We start from the raw sequence: 19037 nt of genomic DNA, 5'->3' as shown, positions 1-19037 counted from the left end.
CTCTTCTTCTGGGACCCATATAATTCGAATGTTGGTGCATTTAATGTTGTCCCTGAGGTCTCTGAGACTGTCCTCAATTCTTTTCATTCTTTTTTCTTTATTGTGCTCTGCAGTAGTTATTTCCAGTATTTTATCTTCCACGGCACTTGTCCATTCTTCTGCCTCACTTATTCTGCTATTGATTCCTTCTAGAGAATTTTTAATTTCATTTATTGTGTTGTTCATCATTGTTTGCTCTTTAGTTTTTCTAGGTCCTTGTTAAATGTTTCTTGTATTTTCTGCATTCTATTTCCAAGATTTTGGATCATCTTTACTATCATTACTCTGATTTCTTTTTCAGGTAGACTGCCTATTTCCTCTTCATTTGTTTGGTCTGGTGGGATTTTACTTTGCTCCTTAATCTGCTGCATATCTCTCTGTCTTCTCATTTTGCTTAACTTACTATGTTTGGGGTCTCTTTCTTTCAGGCTGCAGGTTTGTAGTTCCTGTTGTTTTTGTTGTCTGCCCCCAGTGGGTAAGGTTGGTTCAGTGGGCTGTGTAGGCTTCCTGGTGTAGTGGACTGGTGCCTGTGTTCTGGTGGATGAGGCTGGACCTTGGCTTTCTGGTGGGCAGGATCACATCCAGTAGTGTGTTTTGGGGTGTCTGTGACCTTATTATGATTTCAGGCAGCCTCTCTGCTAATGGGTGATATTGTGTTCCTGTCTTGCTAGTTGTTTGGCATGGGGTGTCCAGCCCTGGAGCTTGCTGGTCATTGAGTGGAGCTGGGTCTTAGCACTGACACGAAGACCTCTGGGAGAGCTCTCACTGATTGATATTACATGGGGCCGGGAGGTCTCTGGTGGTCCAATGTCCTGAACTCAGTCTCCCACCTCAGGGGCTCAGGCCTGACACCCGGCCAGAGCACCAAGACCCTGTCGGCCACATGGCTTACATGTAAATGTGTTAAATTCTCCCATCCAAAGGCACAGGGTGGCCGGCCTTCTGCGCCCTGCTCAGTCTTCCAGCCGGGCATTGTCCCTGGGCCTTGTCGATATGGAGAGCCTGCTCTGGATCCAGGTCCAGCTGCATTCCCTAGCCTCTAGAAGAAACTAGCTATACTTTAATTTTAAAAAATGCTCAAGGGACTTGCCTGTTGGCACAGTGGTTAAGAATCTACCTGCCAACGCAGGGGACACAGGTTCGAGCCCTGGTCTGGGAAGACAAATGAGCAAGCATTTGATGCCTTACATTTCTCACCTGTAAAATGGGCATGATAATAAAACAATCATAGTGTATATCCAATAGAATTTCTGTAAGTTCTCTGTCTGCTTTGTCGCTTGCTTCTCCCTCAATGTCAGGTTCTTAGATTATGCTCCTCCCATCCCTGTGCCTGCCTGTAACGTGCTGTGTATCGAATTCCTGCTGGCTTTTGCTATTTAATATTGTTGACCGTTAGAAAATCATTCTAATATCATGATAATGATAATACCTAACAATTACTAGACAATGTGTCAAAGACTGTGACAAGCATGTTACAGATGTTACCTCATTTAATCCTCATAACCATTTTATGTAGTAGATACTATTATTATTATTATTTATGTGTGTCCTCTAGAAGAGTGATCAGCAAACTTTACCTGTAAAGAGCCAAACAGTAAATATTTTAGGTCTTAAGAATTATCAGTCTCTGCAATTACTCTCTGCCATTGTAGAGTGCAAGCAGAAAGAAAATGTGAGAATGAATAGTCCCGTAAAGCTATTTACAGAAGCAGGTCATGGCACAGATTTGCCTTGTGGGCTGTAGAGTGCCCACCCTAGAGCATGGCCACATATGCAAGACTGGGAGCCACAGCTCAAAATGCTATCATGTCTATAGGTTTACCATAAGAATTGACATGATTTTCTAGAACCTCTTACTGCAACACATGCTCTTCATTTAAATTTAGCAAATATTTATTGAGTACCCAGGGTATGCTAAGCACTACCCCAGGGGCCAAGGACTCAGATAAATCAGGTCATATCCTCTGCCCTCTAGTCTCAAAGACTAGCAATAGGAAGATCAGGTAGACAAACAATGGAACTCAGCAAATGCTATGATAGAAATATACAGCCAGTGCCACGAGACACAGACAGGTGACTCCATCAGTTCACAGATATCACCAGCACCAGGCACGTACTATGTTAGATTCAGGGATGGACATACGATACAGCGGAACAGACACAACCCTCACCCTCATGTACTGACAGACAAATGGGAAAACTCCCGTTTCAACAAATAATTTAGTAAATATTTACAGTTGTGCAAAATGCTGAGAAGTACCAAGTACGAGGAGAGCATATGAACATGTGGAATCTGGGAACAGGGAATTTGACTTGATTATGAGGTGGGGGGACAAGAACTGAAAGGTGAATTAAGGCCAGACCAGAAGAGCTTGAACACCAAGTTAAGGAATTTGGACTTTATTCTGGAGATACCTGGTAGGCATCAAAGATTATTGAACAGGTGAATGACAAGACTAGTCCTTTTGAAAGAAAACTCTGGCGACCATATGCAGAGTATATTGAAAGGAGAGAGAGCCGAGGCCAGCAGCCTCAGCCTCATCATGGCCTTGTGGGAAACCATTTAATGAATGCATGAAGATGGCGGGAGGGAAGACTATTGAATAAACCCCAAATGAGATGCAGATACTCCCTGTACAGGCTTTAAATATTTTTTAATTAATAGCGTATTAACTTTCTGTATAATTTTTGATATGGCAGTGGGATGTCAGTTATCTGTAAATTACATCATCGTTTGCTAAAATGCACTGGGCTAAACCTTGAGTCTTTCAAGTATTTAAACACAATACCTGCTATTTATTTGCCTGTTAATTTTCTTAGAATCTGCTTTCTACACGTATAGTTCAAAAGCAAAATGATCGTTATCAGTCAGTGTGATTACAGACTGCAAGGTCGTGGCATTCACATGTGTGAGATTTCTCCCATGACCTGCTTATTTGTTGCTCTGGACCAACTACTTTATAAAAAGTATGCCAATCATATATTCCCCCTGCTCTGTAAGAATTCTAAAGGCAGTTTTCTCATTCAGTGGCTTCACCATAGAATGGATCCCTCAAATTCAACTCTAGGAGTTGACATTGGACCCTTCTCTTTCTATATCTAGTTACCAAGTCCAGTTGAGGCTCTGTTCAAACTGTATCTCAGATTTATTCTTTTCCATTGTCACTTCTGCCATGCTAAAGGATTAATAAATTTTGTTTGTCTGAAAAAAGAGATGGTGAGAGACAATGAGAGTGTTGACAAGGGCAGTGGATAAAAGGTCTTGGCCCAAGCAGTGCCAAAGCTGGCATCTTCCTGGTGGCACCAAAGGCTTCATTGCTGGTCTGTAGCAAGGCAGGAATCCCCTTTGGGAGTCAAAATATCTCAAAGACAGAAAAACAGACACAGGAGCTGTGAATAATGAAAGTCTTGCAGGGCTGAATCCAGAAAAGAGATGATGCCTGTGAGTGAGGAAGGGGCTACAGGTCCCCTGGGGCTCTCTTCATGCACACATACGTGAACTGGGTATCCGCAGAAACACCCTCCTAACTGGAGGGCAGCTGATCACTTCTGCAGCAGTCGTTGGTTTTAATATCTATGTCCTAATTTATTGGACATCTGCAGAACAACCAAAGAAAATATTCAAGTATGGCATGGGCGATCTGGCTGCTTTCTGAGTTCATCAAATATCTCACACTCCTTTTTCAAATGTTTTCAGTTTTGCAAAACTCAAAATGCATTTTGCCAAACATGTTCTCTGTTAATGTTTATTTAGAAGGGAATTTAATCCGTATGCTGCTGATGCATTTACACTTAACTCATCAAAATGTTTTACTAGAGTCATTTGATGTCCAAGAAACCTTTTGAGTCTTTTTTATAAGCCTCTTCAAGCCCATTTTGCTTTGAAACAGGAAGTCGCCTGTTACTAACCATAAACGAATGCAATCCCCAGAGGATTTGGTTTCATTTAAGACACCGAGAGACCACAAGTTCTCAGCCTACCCTGAACTCCACGGAAAAGATTTTCTCCTGAATCTACTGAGAATGGGCCATGCACAGATGAGGTGCTGTTATTATTTTCCAAAACAAAATCCGTTATGAAGAGGCATCTTTCATACAACTCCTGGGAAAGACAGTTACCAAAGCAGTGCTAAATCATTGGCTTTGCGGGCTGCACCTGGTCAATGTAACTGTCTCCCACGATCCACTTACCATTCAGAGCTCGTTTGCTAGTATTAATAGAACAAATAAAATGGAATGGGAGATAAAGATACCAGGATAGTGATTTCTTGCTTCAGGAAAACCGTCCTGGGTTACAGACCAATACAATGTTCCCAGCCATGAGCCAGGGAACCAAAGCTGATATAAACACAGCATCCAAGCCACAGAACATGACTTGTTTAAGGCTTAATTCTGTGAAGTAAGGCAGGAAACAAGATTTATCCTTCTGGGAAACTTTTGGCATTTGCCTCGAGCTGGGCCTGATTACTCTCTGCCGTCCTCACCACCCATTACAGCTATCTGAAGGAAATCAATTTTTTTGCCCAAACTAAGGCAAAAGAGAAACATCTCCATCTGAGTCCCATAGAAATCCTTCTGTTTGACGTGGCATTAAACAATGGGGAGCGAGCGGCCCTGTTCTGTGAGGATGGGCCGCTGCTATCTTAGGCCTTTTGGCTGTGAAGGGGAGTGAAACGAGTTGGGCGAAAGCCATTTTACAAACATAGTAAAAATAAATTTACTACACTCAATAATTGAATCTTAAACTTGTCACTATGGCAGACTCTAAATTATTCCAAGAGCCTTCACTGGGACTTGGCAAAAGCCGTGGGTGCTGGAGGTCAGTTTTCATGTATGAAATCCAGCTTAGGTTATAACTGCACAGGGCTACAGAGTAAACGTTCAAAGGATGAATGGGCCATTGAGAAGTAAATCTGACTCCCCAGACACTTAAATAAGTCCTGGAAGGGTTTAAGCCATCAGTTTGGTGGGCTACCAACAAAATTGGGCTATTAATATGAGAGAATTTGAGGTTGTTAATACCAGGCTTTTTTTTTTTTTTTCTGTGTGTGTGTGTGTGTGTGTGTGTGTGTGAGTGTGTGTGTGTGTGTGTCTGTGTGTGTGTCTATAAGAGTTTGTTTTTTAACGTGTCTTTATTTTCATGTCGCTTTAGTTGTATTAAGTGCACTCTGATTGGGCAGTGAAAGCTGTGTGACTTGGTCGTTGGCCCACGCTCTCACTCCTGGGCACAGGACTGGAGTGTTTACACTGGAGGGGAATGTTCAGACTCTGACCCAACCAGGAGACATTTCGGTTAACATCTGGCTTTGCTTACTTGTCCTAAATATTAAATTATTAATGGACTATTAATATTAGACCGTTTCATTGGTTCATTTTTTTTTCTCCTTAAAATCATATTTAGAGACCACTTCCCTTAGAATAAGGTTTAAAACTCTCTCCTAGTTTCTTTCGGAATTTGGCATCTGTAAAAATCTTCAGGGGACTCAAGCAAAAGAATTACCAAAGTAACAAAGACCCAAAACTAACCCATTCTTTTTAAGTTAGTTTGGGAAAAATGAATTTGTTCATTACTCAAAGTGAAGTGGTAAAAAACTTTTGTATTCAAATACTAGCATTACTGCTGATCGTTCATAAGGCCCTGAGAAGCCACCTGCTTTGGTAGCATATGTACCTGAATATACTGCCCAGAAATAAATATTTTACGTTTTTATTCATTTTAGTATCATGAATTATTTTTTGAATGAGGTCTAGACAGTCACAATTGCCTAATTAATTTAGGTGAGATCACCTGTGCTTCAGAGCGAGACATATATGTATTCATTGATTCAATGCCAGTCTTCTCTTGCCAGAGTAGGTCATGGAAACATCATGCCTAATGATAGAAATGGCCTCAACTGGGAGACCATTTTACTGAATTTACCCAGTTCATCACCACACACATGCTTATAATATTTAAATGGAACAGTTTCAGAAAGTACCTACGTGCTTTGTATCATGGCATATGTGGTATGTATTTCACTACTTGGGTATAAATTCTTAGGAAATGGTCCCCTTAGTTTTGAAGTGCTTTCTGTTTTCCAGAGGAATCCACAGTCTCCCCATGGGCTCCACTGGGAATTCAAACTTGAATGGGTCATTTTGTCCCCATATCCGCCGTTCCTCCTGAGTCCTCAGTTTTTTGTTAACGGTACAAAGATACTACTAACTTCCATATTTCCCAATTTGAAAGTGAATAAATTGTCTCTATTGCCTTGAATCCAAATATACTTTCAATATTCCGCTTTCCTTATTGGCTGGAACAACTCAGGAGGAATTAATCCCTCACTAGCATTATGAGGTCGGCAATGCATGTGCAGGAACTTTAACATATATTATGATTGTATGTGTACATACAGAGATGTACATGTATGGAATTCTATACTTTAACAATTGCTGTGAATTATAAACACACTCATAAAAGCAAACCAAGATCATTATTAACAAAAAAAAAGTAAAAATAATGACTAAGTTGTATTTATTTAGGGCTTTGTGTTTTTACATATTTATTTCTAATCAGTTCTCATGAAATATTTATGATTATTCTCCTTTTTTCTTCCCTTCTCCTTCTCCTCCTTTTCTTCCTTTTTCTTCTCCTCTTTCTTCTCATTCTTATTATCTTACAATTTTGCCAAATAATATTTAGAGGTTAAAATTACTTAGGTGGTGAAGAGTGAATTTAGGCCTTGAATCAGGTAGGTCTGATTCACTCAAGCTCTTTTCACCAAAACCCTACCTCTCTGAGGTTTAACCCGTAATGTTTTTGTAGCTATTGTAGGGAAGGCATTCTGGTGGAATTAACCCCTTTGTATGCATACAAACATGTGGGTCCTGTTTATGAAGAGCTATGAGGAAAAAGAAAGTCAGTATCTACTTTTACTATATAAAGACAGATCCTGCAAAAATACTTCGTAATACCATACAATCAGGGCAGCTTCTAGGGTGAGGCAAGAAAAGCATCTAGGGCACAAAGTTTAAGGAGGCATGCACTCTTGGGGTGCTACAAGTGCAAGACTCACACCTGAGAGCAAACGCCTCCTTAAAGATTTTCCCCCGGCACCTCACTTGCTCCCTCCTAGTCCTGGCCCTTCCTCTAGTTCCACAGAAATTAAAACCAATCAATGAGTGGTTTATTAAATATTTATTATGTGCTATAGGTTGAGGAAAAACTCAAAAACTTTTCCAATTATATTGCATCAGCTTGTACTGGAAGAAAATGTTATCCAACTGGAAAGATAAGACTTACCCATGGGAAACAGTCAAATCAGATATATTGTTGACTCTGTAAAATACCGTGGTCCCGTGTGAGGTCACAGATGTCAGACTCAGGACGGTGGAAAATGGGAGACGTTATTGACCATGCTCTCAAGGATAAGCCCTTGTGCTGTAACTCACATATGGGTGGGTGAGGCAGGACCCTGCTGGGGAGACTATGGGACTCCAAGAAAGGCTGACTGACGTTGGCCGTAGGAAGCCATTTGTGTCTGAACAGGCGAGCAGTGTGCAGAAAGCTCTGTGATGGATGATGCGTCCTTTTGCAGGAGTGGCCAGGGTGATGGACGGACGGTAGGTCCATCCAAAATAAGAATATCGTGTTAAAGTGGGGGCGCACTAGTTTAAATTTATTTTCAAGTGATTACTACTACAAAGAGGTTTTGATCTGTTACAGGGAAACTGGAGTTGGAAGAAAGGAAACAGTGGAGGGTGAAATGTCCAAATCAGCCATCTTCTTTATACTATTTTGTCACGTTCCCGTCTCTCCTGAAGTTGGTTCCACAGTGCACTTAGCCGTTGTTGTTGGCTCCGAACTCCTTATTGTCTGACCCACATGGCTGGCTGCTGGATCGTGGGCTGCCTAATTCACGGAGCAGTTTCTGTGGGTGACTCTGGTATTCCAGACTAGATGACCAAGCCCTTCAAGGTCAGGGCTCAGAGCTCATTCTGGAATGTTCTACCTCTGTAGACTTTAGCAGCAACTGGGTCCATGAAAAACAGTTCATAAGGGTTTCACAGCTGTCTGCTTGGGAGAAAAGACACGGAGAGAAATTGAACTTGATTACCCAATGAGGAAAGGTCTGCGTTTGTTGTACTTTGCAATGTTTGTTTGGACTGATCTGAATGAAATTTCCAATGGCTAATTTCATTTCTAATCCTTACATGAGCCAGAAAACTCCACCTGCAAGGGAACCGTTGTTCATTGCCTTTCTTTTGAAAAAGCATTTCCTGTCAACAGGAGCTGCAGTAACAGGCAGGAACTGGTTACTTCTATGACACTGGTGGTTGCTTGGGAAGGAGGCCCAGGACTCAGGCTTCTGCAAAAGTTTTTGGCTTAGGGTCAAACCAGAATGAACAATTCAAGACCCACATGTCTCCTGATAGACAGATATCTGAGCTGGGGGCGCTGAGGCCCAAGACAGTTTACCAAGAAGGTAGAATTATGTAACCCTGTCACTCAACAGGGCTTCTTTCCAGTTCAAGGTATCCTGGGACTAAACAGTACACATAGCAACAGAACAAACTGAATGTGCACCCTCTTTGCATTGCTAAATGGAGCACACTCCCCGTGTCGATGCATAAATCAACAAAAGCGCAATGGAGCGATGCCTCATTTATTTACCAACGCTGGGGAATGGACTATTTATTATAGATAAATATTCCAAATAACTAAAGCCTATGACTTTAAGTGCCAAAACTTTTAAAAATGTTAACCAAGTATGATGAAAATCCTCTGAACATTCCCTACTGTCTTAAAGACTGTACTCAGAATACAGTTTGACCTTAGAAATGTTTGTTTGGAGAAAAAAAAAATGGAAGAAGGAATGGACAGACGCACCATTAGACCCGATGTTTTAATGCTGATGACTAATCAGGGAGAAACAAAGGGCTTCTATACTTAGTCTTCTTTCTTTGCATTTTGAGAGGAGTCATTGGTGGACTGAAGGGGTAGTTTGGACACTGCTGGGGAGAAACTGCAGCCTTATTGTGGAGGGGGCAGCAGCAGGAGAATGCCGGCGCTGCTGAATATATACACACATCACCTCACCTGATTCAGATCGGTTATGTCTCCTAGTAATAAAACAATATGAAAGTGAGATGTCTTTAAGGAGATTGGGGAAGTCAAGAGAAGTACCAAAATACTAGAAATAGAGCAAGTGAGCTAAATATCAATCTAAAGTAAAATTCTAGAAAAAGACATTTCTGGGCACGTGGGTAAGGAATGTCATCCTCAAGGTCTCCTTGTCTCTCTGACCTCATGTCTGATATACTTACAAATCCTGTGAGCTTTATGTGCACAATTTATGCACAACTTGACCACTCCCCGCCTCTTCTCTGTTCCTCTCGTAGCCCAAGCCAACTGATACAGTAGATGAAATCATTGGCCTTGTCATCACTTCTCTCTGTGTACACACTTTCGCCATGGTGTTCTGATGGGCAAAGTCTACTTCCCTGCCCCTTGACTTTGAGCTCCATTGTGTGCCCTCCAAGAAAGGAAGCACGAGCTTGACATGCACCTGTCAGTGGGCTTTCTTTCTGGCCTTTGCTGCCACATCAAGAAGAGTTTCCTCAGGCTCATTGATACACTCTTACCTGAGGTGCAGAACAGCATCATGGAGCAGACCTGAGGGAGATGCCCATCACAGTCAGACCCTGCAGCTTGAACGGGGCCCAGCCCAGCTTGGGTCAGCAGACCCCTAGATGACCCACGGGTCCTTAAGAACCAAAGCTATTGTTTCAAGCCATTGCATTTTTGAATCGTTTATTATACAGCCATAGCTTACTGACTCAAGGCGATTATTATTGCATTATCCCTCAGCATCTCACCTTCCTTGTCCTGCTCTGCTGCAGAGACCCTGGTCTCATTGCTCTTCCTCCAGCGTGCCAGGCTTTAGTAGAGATCATCTCCACCGTAATGCTGTAATTCAGTTTTTCTAAACTATCGTTAGTGCAGCCAAATTGAAAAAACATAATTAAAAAGTATGGGATATTAACTTAGAACAAAGATTAAAAATATCTTAGACACATAAAGGCAATTTTAGTAACTCGTTAGAAGGGACAAATTCATCCTATGAAGGTTTTTGAGGCAGCTTAATGATCTTTAGAAGCAAGGGTTCTGAAGCTGTGTGGCCTGAGGTCAAAACATGGTTCCATCAACTTACTGCTGAGTGACCATGGGCAATTATGTAACTTTTCTTTGCCTCAACTGGATTCTTTGTAAAATGGCCATAAAAATAGCACATGCTTCATAAGGTTGTTATATGGATTAAATTAATGTGAACAGTAAATGCAAGACCTGGCAGATAGCAGGCACTTGAAGAGCTGTAAGTAGAGTTTTGTTTGTCATTATGACCGCTACTGATGTTGTTACAACAATTATTCCAAACTTTGTGTATAGACTTTATACAGTCCTATGCAAAACGCTAGCAGGATTTTTCAAGAAATTTTACTGAAAATTTTATAAAATATCTACTTAAATTCTGAAATCATTGACTACATCATAATCATTGACAAAAAGAGTAGATAATCAAACTATAAAAATTTAAATGAAAATGAGTTAAATAGTTTTCCCTGAAGATTAATAATTGTGTACTTAGGACACAGAATTTACAATAAATGTACAACTAGGAAAAATATCTGCAATCAAATATGACAGATAAATAATTAAATTTCTTTATAAAGAACTCATTCAGCTTATCTTAAAATGTAAAACTATAATTCACAGAAGAAAAAATACAAACGACTGAAAAGTATTTTTAACTGTACCAGTTTTATGAACAAGCAAAGAAATGTAAATTAACAAATAATCCTATTTCCTTTCTTGCAAATCAAAATAATTGTAATAATAATAACAATAATAATAGTGAATAAGAGGAGAAAGATGAGGGGACTCAGTGTAGACGAGGGTGCGGTAAATTAGAGGCACTCGTGTCCTGCTTCTACGAATAGATATTGGAGCAATACTAAATTTTTAACAACGTATAATTTTTATATGTTTATTATTTTATATAATTTTTAAACAATTTAAAAATATTTTTAAATGTCCACTCTACTAATTTTACTTCTGAGACTCTAAGGGAAGAATCAGAAATGTAGATGACAAGGAATGTACAAAAATAGAAAAGAAAGCATTATTTACAGACATGAAAAGAATATGAATGAGGGATATTGTTAAATAAACTGTGGTTTTTTTATATAAATGGATCTTATGCAGCCTTTCAAATGGTATCGAGAGTTTTAGAAATATGTTTGTCATATTCTGTTGTAACAATAAGGTGTCATATCATTTAGACAGTACTGCGTATAAATATTATAGAAAAAAACAACTAAATGTGTTAACCTTAACACCTCTTCTACTGTTACATATATTCAAAATATCTGTTTCTGGAATTTTCTGGCAGTTCAGTGATTAGGACTCCACACTTCCACTTCAGGGGGCACGAGTTCATTGCCTGGTTGGGGAACTAAGATCCCTGCATGCCATGCAGCGTGGCCAAAATAATAAATAAATAAAAATTCTGTTTCTTTATGTATTTTTAAATTTTTAACTGTGACCAAAAAACCCATGTAACATGAAATTCATCAGCTTAAGCATTTTTACATGAACAGGTCAAAAATGTTAAGTATATTTACATTGTTGTGTAACAGATCACCAGAACTAATTCATTTTTCAAAACTGAAACGCTATACCCATTTAACAACTCCTCACTTCCCTCTCCGCCCAGCCTCTGATAACCAGCATTCTACTTTCTGTTTGACTATTTTAGATACCTCATTTTGGAATCATACAGTATTTGTCTTTTGGTGACTGACTTATTTCACTTATATAATGTCCTCAAGGTCCATCCATGTTGAGTATGTGACAGGATTTCCTTCATTTATAAGGTTGAATATTATTGCATTGTACATATAGACCATGTTTTATTTGTCCACCCATCAAGGGACATTTGGGCTGCTTCCACTTATTGGCCACTGTGAATAATGTTTTCACGAACATGGGTATTCAAGTGTCTCTTCAAGACTCTGCTTTCAATTCTTTTGGATATATACACCCAGAAGTGGGATTGATGGATCACATGGTAGTTCTATTTTGAATTTTTTTAAGGTACCAGTTGTACCATTTCACAGCCCCACCAACAATGAACAAGGGTTCAAATTTCTCCACATCTTTGCCAGCACTTGTTCTTTTCTTTTCTCTCATCCTAACAGATGTGAGATGGTATCTCATTGTGGTCTTGATTTGCATTTCTCTAACAACTTTTGATGTTAAGTATCTTTTCATACACTTGTTGGCTCTTTATGTATTTTTGAACGTGTCGAAGTGTTTATCATTAACATGTATTACTTTTGTATCAAACAAACAAAACACTATGAACACAATTAGGATCAGTTTTGCCTCCAGTTTTGTGACATTAGCAAGAGCAAAAAAGCTTTCTTTTCCTAGGTCCCCAAATCCCCACTTGTGAAATAAGGAGACTAGACTAGCTAATCCCACATATGACTTCTTTTGTTGTTGTTGTTGTCGTACGCAGGCCTCTCACTGTTGTGGCCTCTCCCGTTGCGGAGCACAGGCTCCGGACGCGCAGGCTCAGCGGCCATGGCTCATGGGCCTAGCCGCTCCGCGGCATGTGGGATCTTCCCGGACCGGGGCACGAACCCGTGTCCCCTGCATCGGCAGGCGGACTCTCAACCACTGCGCCACCAGGGAAGCCCATGACTTCTTTTTAATAAAGGAAATAATCTTTCCTCATTTTCTTCAGTGTTGTGAAAGTAGTTACATTTATAAATCTCCTAAATTTTGAAATGATTCTGAGAACAGGTGAATGGGTAAACTGATGATTTGGTCGTAGTTTTTTCAGAATTTCTTCTTCATTTAACATTTTCAGTGCTCCAGCTCTGTAGAAAGCGTTAGACCAGGGGCCAAGAATACAGAGAGAATGCAGTCTGGACCCTGCCTTGTTAAGTTACAAGTCTATTTGGAGAGGCAAGCTTATAAGTAAATAATTACAATGCAACTTTTGAAGCTGATACAATAATACATGTAAAAATAAGGTTCACTGGTGTTACAAAGCAGACATCTGCTTCTAAGATGCTAAAAACGTGAAGACTCATCTCATAGTGGGAAAAAACTCGTAATAGCTGTCCCCCAGACCTTGGTGTTTACAAAATCCATGGCATTCAATTTAGTGAAAAGAAATGTAATATTTACCCAGCAAAGACAAAGCAGAATTTCCATGAGTATTTAACCATTACATTTTTTTTAAACTAACAAATGGCTAAAATGTTTTCCATTCAATCAAATGGTATTTTAGAAATTGTGGTCTACACAAAGGATGTCTCTTGCTGGGCAGAGTAATATAATACATTCTGTGTGGAGTAGGAAACTTTAATGATATATGCAGTTTTGTTATTAAAACTGAGTTATATATTTTGCTCTGCTCTGGAAAATTGTGACCCAGTATAACATATCTTCACATTGTTTATAACTTGAGGAAAATCAACATTTTGGGTTCCCAGTTCACACAGTAGGAATTACATTTGTTTTGGCCAAATATAATTTATATAACTGCAAGGAACAATAAAACATGAACTCTACAGTGTTTTCTTACCTAAAAATAATATAGACCTTGTAAAATTGAAGAGATTATTATTATAAAGGAAAAGACAGTAACTTAAAAGGCTGAAGCTCATTTTACAACACTCTTTAATGCCTGTGCAAATAGGCAGACACCTGTGTCCTCATTTTCCTTGACCCTAGCCACAGGACTGAGATTCCACATAGTAATAAATAACCTTGCAAATAAAACTTTGAAATATAATTTGCTTGAACAAGCCCAGTTCTTCTATGTTGAAAAGTCATTTTCAAAGTGACTTCTTAAAATGACTCAGTATTCTTTATTCCCATGCCTACAAAGATCTTTTGTATGTGATGAAACATCTGGTCCATCTTGTTAATAAGGCCTCAGGTAGTAAAGGGACTATTCTGAATTTGGAGTTGGGAATTGAATGAATGAATGAAAGAATTGATTAATCAATCATCATCCAATCAATAATTAGGCATTTATCTTTAAGGTCAACTAGCCTATGCAAAATTGACTCTCCTACTTCAGTACCATAATATAAAATGTGATCCTATTCTCAAAAATGTGGGAGCGATAAGGGAGAAGAGTGAAACTTCCTTTGAGGGGATATGTGCAAGAGTCATGCTGAACACATAGTGTAAAACTGCTGAATACAAAATCGATCAGACAACTAGAAAAAATATTGACATTTTGTTGGCAAGTACTGTGTTCAAGGAACTGGTCAGTGGTATCTTATTTAATATGTAAAGTCTAGACAATTCCATGAAGTTGGCAAAATTATCTTACATGTGAAGAAACTAGGGTCATAAATTTTAAGTGACATCTTCCAAATCACATAGCCAAGTATGTGGTAGAGTTGACCCTGGACCACAAGTCTTCTGATTCTACATACTGCACTCCTGCCACTACAGCACTTGAGAATCTGCTGAGTGAAGACGACAGGCTAGTACAGTCACAGCATAATCAGATGGCAGATGGGCCTAGCATTCCTACTAGATGACACCTATCTATTCATGCAATTCTTACCTTTCCTCAGGCTCAAAACTTTTTCACTTACAGAGCAGATTTTTCTGCTCTGTGATTTATTTAGATTTCAAATTCTTCAGATTCCCAGTGTAATTTTTGACTTGGTCTTTTAAGTCTTAATGTCTATTTTAAACTGGGATTTGAATTATATTTAATAGTATTAGGGTTTCTAACTGCATTGATTTTCTTCTGAAGCAATCCATTCTTAATACTTATTTAGAGAGAGAATCCTAAGGAATCGTAAATGGTGCAGACTTGTTTTTCAGGAGCCAACATGAGAGTCCATTTTCCTTTAAAACAAAAAAAAAAGTTTGCAGCCTCTCCAGGCATTGAATCATCTGGCTTGGGGCCAGGCACTAGAGGGTGCTTTAGAAATATTATTTGATGATGAACTCGGATGTTGTCCACTTGCTTTTCAGAAATCATTCCTGTAAATCACGGCTTTGAAAACTTGTCAGCATTTTGCTCTTTCTTTTGTGGATTCCTTCAAAGGGAGAAGGAATGCCTGAAAAGTAAACATTAAACAGCCATAACTGCATCCCAAGGAGTGCGGAATAAAAAAAAGTATAGATACTTATAGATACATAAATATTTCTGTGAGATAAAAAGAGAACCCTGTGGATAACTCACAAAGAGCCTACTGGAACTTTATCAGTCGACTGGGCTTTGTCAGCGTAAAGCAGGTTTGTGAGGGGGGCCAGGGCAACATGTGTTTCTCCCTGTTCCATACCCTGCTTTTCTGGAAGCTTGCTGTAAGCGTAACACCTCACATTTGTATGACTTCTTTTTTTTTTGTCACACTTTTACATATATTATCTCTCAAGTGATATTCACAAAACCTGTATAGTAAGCATTACTATTCCTGTTCTCTAGATGAAAAAAACAAAACAAAACTGAGGTTTAATGAGGATAACTATTTCACTCAGATCTACAAGGTTAAGTGGCAGAATCAGATTTTAATTATAAGACTTTTTCCTAGTATATAGGGCAGCAACCCCATTCTTCGTTTTTTATATAGTTAACATAACCATATTTCTTCCCTTCTTCCTTCAGACTGTCACCATATGTATCTTTCCTTGTTAATGTCTTCAAATAAAATCCATAAACACCAAAAACCAGAGGGCATGAAATATGAAATATAAAATAAGGAAACACACACCTCCTTTGCTGTTGGAAAAAGAAAAAGCATAACCTGGTAGGGGAGCTAAAAATGTCCCGTAGAGACGATAGTATGAAGCGCCACGAAGCAGAGCCGTGAGTAAGGCGTGGTGTGTGGAAGGACCTTTCCAATTAGGAAGGGCTCTAATTGGAAAGGTAAGGAAGGGTTTCTTAGGAGAACAATACCTTTCTTTAGGTCTTGAAAGACAGCAAGATTCCAAAAGAGCACCCTAAGCTTTGGAAGTAGTAAAGACAAAGTCGGCAAAGCTCAGGGCATTTGCAGAAAACAATATTCAGCTTATTGGAGGATCGCTTCCTGAGAAGAGGCTGGCAAACAAGGTTTTAACCAGGTCTAGAGCAGCTCTGTCCGAGATCAGGGAAATGTTTTCTTTCCTTTTTTTTTCTTTAAAGTCTTTATTGAATTTGTTACAATACTGCTTCTGTTTTATGTTTTGTCTTTTGGGCTGTAAGGCATGGGGGAGCTCAGCTCCCCGACCAGGGATTGAACCCGCACCTCCTGAACCGGAAGGCGAAGTCTTAACCACTGGACCTCCAAGGAAGTCCCAGGGAAATGTTTCCTAATAGGCACTGTCCGAAGCAGTAGCCATGGGCCACATGTGGCTACTGGGCGCTTGAAAAGTGGCTGGTGTGACTAAGAAACTGAAAACTTTGTTTAATTTACTATATAAAATCACATGTGACTAGAGCCCACCATTTTAGACAGAGCGATTCTAGGGGCCTTGGATGATTGATAGACTGAGGCAATCACAGAATTCTACGGTTACCCGGGGGGAAACAGATACTTGCTGACTGAGGAGAGAAATGAACTGAGAGACTTGGGAGAGGCTGGGATAAGAAAAATAAGGGCTGGAAGAATGGCAAGTTGGGATAAAAGGAGACATCCGGTTATAATCGCTGAGTCTGTGAACCACGGGATTCAAAATGCAAGTGCTTGCACTCATTTGTGTACGAAAAGTTTGTTCTTCACCAAATTTATGAACTCCTCCAATGTCAGAATGATGTCCATTCTTTCATCTCTCAATATCTAGTAGCCAGCCCCATGTCTTCCACAAAATACGTTGTGCATATGACTATTCTGACAAATTCAACCACAGTTGTGCATTTATATGTTACAGTTAAATTAAAATGTCCATTATCTAAACCGGACGGAACTAATGAGTGGAGATAGTTAATTTTCAGTCATTTAAACACAACATATATAACCAGGTAAGTCTTAAAAAAATGTATTGGCTTGTGTGTGTGTGTGTGTTAGTTTCACCCAAATCTTTCTCTCTCTCTAAAGTACTTGGAATTTAAAAACTCCAATGTGGTTTATCAGACACATTATCTGTATTCTTTTAAACCCAGAAGAAATAATATTCTTGTTTCAGCTTTATCAGATTCTTAAATTATGGATAAGGTGTTCTGTAAACTAGCTAGTGCCCACTCCTCATTCTAAGGCTGAAAGGATTATTAAAACCAAAACAGAAAACTGGGTTCCCCCAGACTGTAAGGAATTGATCTCCCAAGATTTAAGATCACGGTATCAAAACCACCAGTAAACGCTGGTACTGAACTCAGTAAATGGTTTTCCTGCAATACTCTGCAGAAAAGCATAAAGCCCCGGCAGTAACAGCAATGCGACACCTTATCCCCACTCCCACAAGCTGAGCTGCTAATTATTTTTTTTTACCTGCAGATGGACTCATCATCTGGATTCCTTCTCAGATAAGTCTTAAACATCTTTGTACTGGTGAATTCTCACGTGTGGATGTCTTGGGGATGAATGGGCACCAAGCAGCCTTCCATGAACTGTGTTACAGGCCAACGTTTACCAGATGACCTGGCCTCTCTTCTTTTACCTAAGGATGTGAGAAAAATATGCAGGATTTAGGAAAGAAGGATTGGGACGTCAGTTAGTTTTTCCTTAACATTTATTCAAATTGTACCTTGGCTAACCACACCTAATGCAGATGGAGTGGGTTTATCCATTTCTCCAAGCAAAAGCTATCTGTGTTCTAACTCCCCAAAGGTCTTACTTTGGAGATATTTTTTGCAATTCATCAATGACCTCCGTGGCTCTTGCCAAAATCATCCCCTCTCCCCGTTTTTTTAGACCTGAAGGGAAAGTGAAGATAAGCTCAACAGCCACTGGCGTATCTTAGAGATGGAACTCTAGAGATCTGTACTCCTATGTCTTCTTTGCTCACAACAGTGAAAATCTTCAAATTTCTAGAGGTACTGTTTTCTAGCATCTTAATCTCATCCAAATTGTATAACATTTCTTTGAAATAATGGCAGCAGGACTTTGAAGGTGTTTTAGTTCTGAATCCTCAGTTATGATTTGTTTGAGTTTCCTTACCAAAAAAAATAAATAAATAAAAGCCATGATGTGGAATTGTATCTTTCTCTATGTATTACCTGAATTCAGGCAACTGACTATATAAACCTAAGGAAAACAGTGAAGTTATCAATAGCAATGTTAGTCAATGCTGAAATTGTTCCTCCAGTCACAGAATCCTGAGATCTTAAAACTGAAAACTGTAAAGAAGCCACTTTAAATCATTCTTACAAATGACTGTACTATTGCAAGTATTAAATGCCTGGGAGCAGAAATGGGAAGAATGCTCGTTCATGTTCTGCTCTTCTTTTTTTCTTTCTTTCCAAATGTCCAAGTAGCCAAGTCTCTGGTATGTATCAGAGGAACAGGCAATTTTCAGAGTGAAGTCAACTGAAAAGTATGTAGATGGCAGTGTAAATGTTAGGAGAGTTTGGAGGAAAGTATGCCAACTATGTGCTGTTTTTTGCTACAGTAAGTATAGAACCATCTCTTCAATGCCATGGGCAAGATCCTTGCCAAGTGGAATACCCTATTTATAACCCTATCAAGAAGAGGAAATAGTGCCAGGAACAAGATAAAACTATTAGCTGTATTAACAAAAATACTTAAAAGCATGTTTGTATTTGAAAATAAATGTTAGTGGTTAAGCAAAAAAATATAAGTAGTTGTAGATGTGGGTGTTGAAACCTGTTGCAAGACCATTAATTAGTCATCATCTTATCTTCACTGCCATATCTCTGCCAACTTGCCTGTTTGAAGTCATAAAATGGAGCTCATAAATGGACTCTTTGGGAGATATGGGGAAATAAACAATTCCCCCTATTCGGTAAATAGTTAAGAAATCTCCCTGGGCTCACATG

General features: G+C 39.3%; 2 long non-coding RNA genes across 3 annotated transcripts in view; one reads left to right on the top strand and one right to left on the bottom strand.

Annotated features, from left to right (window-relative positions):
- The window catches only part of LOC141276358 (uncharacterized), a 132439-nt gene that overhangs the window by 112046 nt on the left and 1356 nt on the right, over positions 1-19037 (top strand). Inside the window, exon 3 of the long non-coding RNA XR_012325804.1 lies at positions 17536-18074. This is a non-coding gene — a long non-coding RNA (uncharacterized lncRNA). The remainder of the gene's footprint in view (positions 1-17535; positions 18075-19037) is intronic.
- Positions 6608-19037, bottom strand: part of LOC109551194 (uncharacterized) — a 343444-nt gene continuing 331014 nt past the window's right edge. The window contains exons 5-7 of one of the 2 annotated variants that reach the window (XR_012325803.1): positions 17530-17698; positions 9898-15183; positions 6608-8092 (exon numbers count right to left, since the gene is read on the bottom strand). This is a non-coding gene — a long non-coding RNA (uncharacterized lncRNA). Of the gene's footprint in view, positions 15184-17529; positions 17699-19037 lie in introns of both variants that reach the window. The other variant, XR_004521671.2, reaches the window with a different exon arrangement.

Source organism: Tursiops truncatus, chromosome 14, assembly GCF_011762595.2.
Source record: "Tursiops truncatus isolate mTurTru1 chromosome 14, mTurTru1.mat.Y, whole genome shotgun sequence".
NCBI classification, from domain to species: Eukaryota; Metazoa; Chordata; class Mammalia; order Artiodactyla; family Delphinidae; genus Tursiops; species Tursiops truncatus.
This window is presented reverse-complemented; position numbering and strand designations above follow the sequence as displayed.